Here is a 6,650-nt window from a genome sequence, read left to right as displayed (position 1 = left end):
ATTTTAACCAAAGAAGTATCGTCACTCCTGTGACCCTGTACAAGGGCTGGCCACCAATTTCACTAGAAATATTGTTGCTGCCCTAGTTTTCCCTCTATTCTTCTCTGATGGTTTTCTAAGGTAACAGTCCTGGGGTTCTGGGGAGTAAATTGGTAATTTCATACACTTTTTTGAAAGCTTAAGAAGGGTGTTTACGTTCACGTGTCTTCAGTACAAACAGTGTAACTGAAACCCTCCATGACTTAGAGCTATCACATACTCCATAAAATATTATGGAGTTTTTCATTCCTATTTATAGGAATTTAGAGAAAGACCCTCAAAACAACCTATCCAGTTAGCAATCTCTCATCTGGCTTGTTAAATGTCCATGCTGAGAGGCCTCCTCCAGGACACAACTCACACCACCAAAACTGTCATTACCCTCTGGTTATGTGATGCCGTCTCATGGAGGTTGAGGGGTGCCCATTTCCTGGTATCCCTGTATGTCTTTTACTAAACCTTATTAGATACTACAGTTGGTGCCCTATAAAGTCTGAAAGTACTTTAATAACAAGTCCAGTCATTTGAGACTTATGAATGGTTAGAGAGAATTACTATCTACAAGGTTTCATCCTAGCCCGGCAAGTAGATCCCTCATGATCCATGAGGTCTCACCAACCCTCACTCCATGCTCTTGAGCACTAAAATCATGCTGACTAAGTACCTCTTGCATTACAGCACCAAGTGCTGCCTCCATACCCATCCCTCCCTGCTCTTTCTCCTGAAACTCCTGCAATCCCAGCTTTCTCCTGCCCACGTGTGCACTGCCATTCTCAGGTGACACAGGGCAGTGTGTGTGTTCCGTATTCTACCCACTCCTCCATATGCATCCATTGCAGCACTTCACCAAATAAACCATTATAATCCTGCATTGGCTGAAAACTGGTGGATTGCTGTATCTTTTCATGTGCAAGAATAATTAAACAAAATTGCAAGCAGAAAAAAGTGAAACTACATTTCAATTTTTATTCGTAAATAAATATATATTGAACAGCTACTTTGGGGCCAGCACTCTGAGAAAAATAAGAGAAGTATAAGGAAATGGTTTTCAAGATGTGCTTCTGGGAACCCTAGGGCTCTCAAACCATTTCAGGGAGAGTCTATGAAATTAAAACTATTTTCATCATATTACTAAGATATTATTTGTCTTTTTCCCTCTTGCTCTTGTATGAATAAACAGTGGAGTTTTCCAGAGGGTATAGGACATGTGATATTGCAACAGATTAAATGCAGATGCAGATATGAGAATCCAACTGTCTTTTGTTAAGCCACATATTAAAGAGACTTGAAAAAATATAGAACAATGCCACTCTTCTCATTAAAATTATTTTGTTTTGGAAAGTATGGCTATATTTTATAAAAATATGTTATGTTAACATGTAATGGATTTTTTAGTAAATTAAGAAGTGAATATTACTTAATTTCTCAGTTTTACTTTCTAATATAATAAATGTCAATAGATATGACTATATAAACAAAAGTTCTTTGGGGTTCTGTGATATTGTGATTTATAATAAGAAATACATATATTTGGTATTCATCCAGGTCTCAACTCCAATACCATCTCCTTGGGTAACAGCCTTCCATTCCCTGCTCTATTTTAGCACTTATTTAATAAAATGATCTCATTGATATTATTTTATTCTCTGTCTACCTCCACTAGAATGGAAGGCCCACAAAAGCACAGATAATAGCCATCTGAAAAATCTTGCTGAGTTCACTTCTGTTCCCCAATACCTAGAACAAAACCTGGCATACGTAGGTGCTCATTAGAGAATCTGAATTAAATGAACACAGTTGTTCAGCGTGACGTGAAATAGGCAGATCAGCAGAAGTTTATACCTTCCTTAGGTGCTTTGAGTTGATTATTTTAATTATTGTGCAGTTGCTTAAAATACTGTATAGAAGTCATTATAAGGTTATCTCAAACTCATCCAGAATGCTTGTGTTTTGTTGACAGTGTAACTAGAGGGGTCTCCCTTGGATTTAATAGAGCAAGTTTCCATTGATTAACTATGAGTCAGGTCCTACTGCAGTGAACAAGATATCATGGTCCCTGACTTCACAAAGCTTATAGGCTAGTGGGGAAGACTACTTAAAAAATTAACTTTAGGGGCTTCCCTGGTGGCACAGTGGTTGAGAGTCCGCCTGCCGATGCAGGGGACACGGGTTCATGCCCCGGTCCGGGAAGATCCCACCTGCCGCTGAGTGGCTGGGCCCGTAAGCCATGGCCGCTGAGCCTGCGCGTCCGGAGCCTGTGCTCCGCGGCGGGAGAGGCCACAACAGTGAGAGACCCGCATACCGCAAAAAAGGAAAAAAAAAAAAAAGATTTTGACAGAGATGTTTGGAAAAGTATGTGTTAAAACATTTTTAAATAAGCCGTTATTGTTACTACACTTTGCTTTAGTTTTGATGACAATCCCTCTTCTATCAGACACTTGTCAAGTTAAAGAGAATGCTGTAACTCTCAGACTTTAAATACGTTCCTCCCATGATGCAAACGACTTCCAAATTTTGACATCTTTGAAATCATAAAATTACGTTAATCCAAAGGATATGGTTATATTTATTCCCGCTGCTTTACCCCATCTGTGTCAATGGTTTGTTACATTGCTGAACTCCTTAAACTCTCCTCCAGCTAGACCAGTCCGTTTACAACAGAACTGGGCTGCTGTGGCAGTACTAGAGGGTTGGAAGCCAGAATGCAGTTTAGTTAGTTGGTCTATTTTAGTTCAGATTGTGCCTAATAGAAACAGACTGCTAAGATGCATGCAACTGGCATTAACCCATGGATAGATCCAATTTTCCTTAAACACATCTCTCCTTTGTTGAACACAAGTATGTTTTGTCACAATTTGGCTGCCTAATTTTAGCTCTAACTAGGGTTTGCTTAGCCACCAAGCTCCAAATCCAGGCCAGAAATAGGGAGAAGAGTGATGGTCATGTGTTTAAGGAGATCCCAGGCAATGGGCCAACGTTGGAGATGGGGTGGAATTTCTTGTCCTGTGAAAATGCAGTGCTAAATTTTCCTCTCCCTCTTCTCTCTTTCTCTACAAGTAGATCTCTCCTGTACAGTGAGCTGAGCTATCACCTGAAACTAATGAGGAAGATGTGTCTCCCAGCAATCTAAGCTATAGTCAGAAGTGGGTAACCTACCAGGCTTGACATGCCAACTTGGACCACGACATCTGGAATGGTTGGAAAAGTATTTTAATATAGTTCACCTTCGTATACTATTTCATCAATAACTTCTTAAATTTCACAGGGTACATCTTTAAAGTCCTAAGACATCCTCAGCTTATAACACATAGTAGTACATTTTTTACTATAGGAAATAAACTCCTTATTCTTCCTCTTTCACTCACTCCCTTTCATCTGGACTTTTTTTTTTTTTTTTTTTTTTGGTAGGTGAAATATGAACTCTCATACTCACTCTTCTCTTTCCTTCTCCTGATTATTATTAGTAGTTGAAGTATATTTACCAAAAAAATTATTTATAAGCGTATAAACATAACTTGTACTTTATAAATATCTAAATTTAGTTGTATACTCATGTCTCCTTTACTTTCTGGGGCTTTCATACCCCTTTCACAGAAACTTTGCCATATGTTAAGACACTATAGAGCAAAGATAAAAATAGCATGTTTGTAAATTCTTTTTCTAGGACTGATTCCCTAGACAACTTAAGAAATAACACATAAAAACAAAACAGTCTCAAGGATCATAAAAGACAGAGAAGGCCTGTGACCTCATTCAGCGTAAAATCCTTAGGCCTTTTTCAGAAGATTTTTGTTGTTGTTGTTAGCTACCTATAGTTGCTAAAATCAAGGGATCAACATACGTTACAGCCAACTATAATATTTTAAGATATAATTAAAGTCCTGAACAAAAAAAAAGAAAGAAAAACATTTTACCATAGGGAAACTCTTAAGGCATGTTAACTGTGTCCCACTCAGGGAGATAGATGACATTCACATTGGATTTAGAAAACCAGATTTGGGTTCCCCTTTGTATGCAAAGGTCACAGGCTTTAAGAAGATTTTACTTGTGCCGATAGAAATGGGTTTGCCATGATCCTTCCTTCTTACCTGTTTCCCATTGTGACCTAGACACCGAAGGTAGGGACACCATATCTAACTACAGACCTAAGTCATCCCCATCTAACCCATACCCAGAAGTGAACCTCTGTAACACCGGCTAATTAATTCAGGAAGCCATCCAATTGAACCAATAACATCACTGATTAGCTAATGAGCTGGTAGGTGGAAAGGATCCAGGGACATATCTAATGATTTAAGCTTCAGTGATAAGGAAAGTTCTACCCATTAAATATTTTCTTAAATATTTTGACTGTCATTATTATTGACCTAGAGATGAATCCTGAAAGTTTATTTGGGGGTCCTGGGGATGGAGAATGATACGATATTTCTATAATTTTTGGTCAAAAAACATTCCTTCATTTTTCATGAAAGCTATCCCTCTCAGAACAAGGATGCTTCTTGAGGAGGAAGACATCTTCAGTTCCTGGGACTCACCATGTCCTCTGGGCCTTTGCACCTGGCAACCCTTCTGCTTTGATGCTGCCCTCTTCTGCTCTGTTCCCTTTTGTCTGCCTAACATCTACTGATCCCTCAGATCTTAGATTTTCTGTAACTTCTCCAGGAATATAGCACTGATCGGGCAAGGATGCTTGCTGATCAGCTGGACAAACCCTCATCAATGCTTCAGCCAAATGATCAGCATCTCCTTATTATTAATTTTTTGACTGCTGTTCTGCTCAATACTCTGTTTAATCCTATTCATTAAACTCCTAAAACATGAAAAGCACAGTTATTAGGTACTGAGAAATGGTATCCATTAAAGAAATAGAGTCTTTGCTCTCAAGGAGATCAGAATCTAGCAAAAGCAAGAAACATACAAACAGCTAATGATAGCACAAAATAGTAAGGCTATAACCAATGTATGTGCAAAGTGCTACAAGAATATGTCTATGCAAGGATGAGTAGGATTTATATAGGTAAGAGGGCAGGAAGGTCATTCTAAGCAGAAGAAACAACATAACCAAAGGAATGCCAAAATGGAAGGACATTGTGGGTTCAACTATTAGAAGTGTGTTCGGTGCCTAATAGGAGGTGAGCAATGGTAGGGGGGATGGGCAGGGTCAGCTATATATTGTGTGGAGCCCTACACAATGAAAATGTGAGGCTTTTAGTTCAAAAAGCAGGGGGAAAAGTTCAGTGAAAGGTACTAAAATAAAAAGCTTTTACCTTTAAAAAAGAATGTAATAGAATCATAATAGTGATATATGACTAATGCATACTTGAAAATTGCAAAGAAGATTAAATATTTTTGGTGTCATAATTTTATGTACTATAATGAATAACAGTATTTACTAATGTGATATCTTAGTTTCTGGCTCATTTTTCTACAAATTCACTTAAAACGAAAAAAGAATTTGTACTCTTAGGAACTAAATTTCCAAACAATATAATTAAAAGCAATGACAGTTGCTAACACAAGATCACAAATACTTTTTGATAATTTCTAGTGGTCTTTCTGCTGATGCAAATTTACTGGAATTGTTCTCTAGGCAGTGACAACACTGAGAAACATTTCTGATAAATTATTTTATAATATAAATTTTAGTACATCTAGAGCTGATAACTCTTTCAGAACATTTTTTTTAAAAGATTTGGCTTTTTCTACAAATCAATTTCATGTAGATCTGAATTTAATTTTAAATGTAAATTTATACAACGACATTTTAACGTTTCCTATGACATTTCCTAAAACTTGTGGAGGTTATATAAGAAGCTAAAAGTAGCTTCGTGATTTGCATATAATTCAAAATACCTGTTTATGCATTCCATCTCTGTGCCTTCAATTACAAGGAAAACTTACTTTTGTAATTGTCTCCTTTTAATGGTTCATGTGAAGTGTCATATGAAAATAGCATTCTTTTCTGTCAAATGTGATCATCCTTAAATTTAATTTCCGTTTCTAAGCCTATGGATATTTGCTTTGTAATGTTGCAGCAGTTTTCAAAACCAGAAATTCAAAACTTCTTGAAAAATTCTAATAACTCCCTGATACTTTTTATTGCAATATCTGTGTGTACGTTTTGACTTTGTAATAATTTACTGACAAAGTTTACTGTCCCATCGCCAGAGTTCCTGACCCTGCCCTCAGTCTGGAGAGTTCATATCTGTGCAAATGCACAGGGATGGGCTCCAGGGATGGACAAGAAGCCCATCTCCCACCACCGTGCAGGTATTGACCCCATACAACACCTCTCTCCCAGGGCCATCATTGCCGCCACTGCTGCAGCTTTGGCTTCTACTGCTGCCATGACCACTGCCAATTTGGGTCCAGGTTCTAACCCTGGATGCCCCCTTGGGGACCCATGGCACCCCAGACTGTCCCAGGTACATGCCAGGGGGCCAGGCCAGTGGCTCAGACATTAGCTGCAGCAGAGCTGAGCTCATGCTCGTGTAAGCTACAGTCTAATATGTCAGTGCTGCTTATGCCCATGTTCTATTGTTGCTTGTGTGGTAGCTCACAAAACACAAGTTCAAAGATAAAATCATCAAGAATTTCAAGAAATCCATACC

Source organism: Orcinus orca, chromosome 12 (genome assembly GCF_937001465.1).
Source record: "Orcinus orca chromosome 12, mOrcOrc1.1, whole genome shotgun sequence".
NCBI lineage: Eukaryota > Metazoa > Chordata > Mammalia > Artiodactyla > Delphinidae > Orcinus > Orcinus orca.
The sequence above is the reverse complement of the archived record's forward strand: the minus strand, read 5'-3'. Positions refer to the sequence as shown.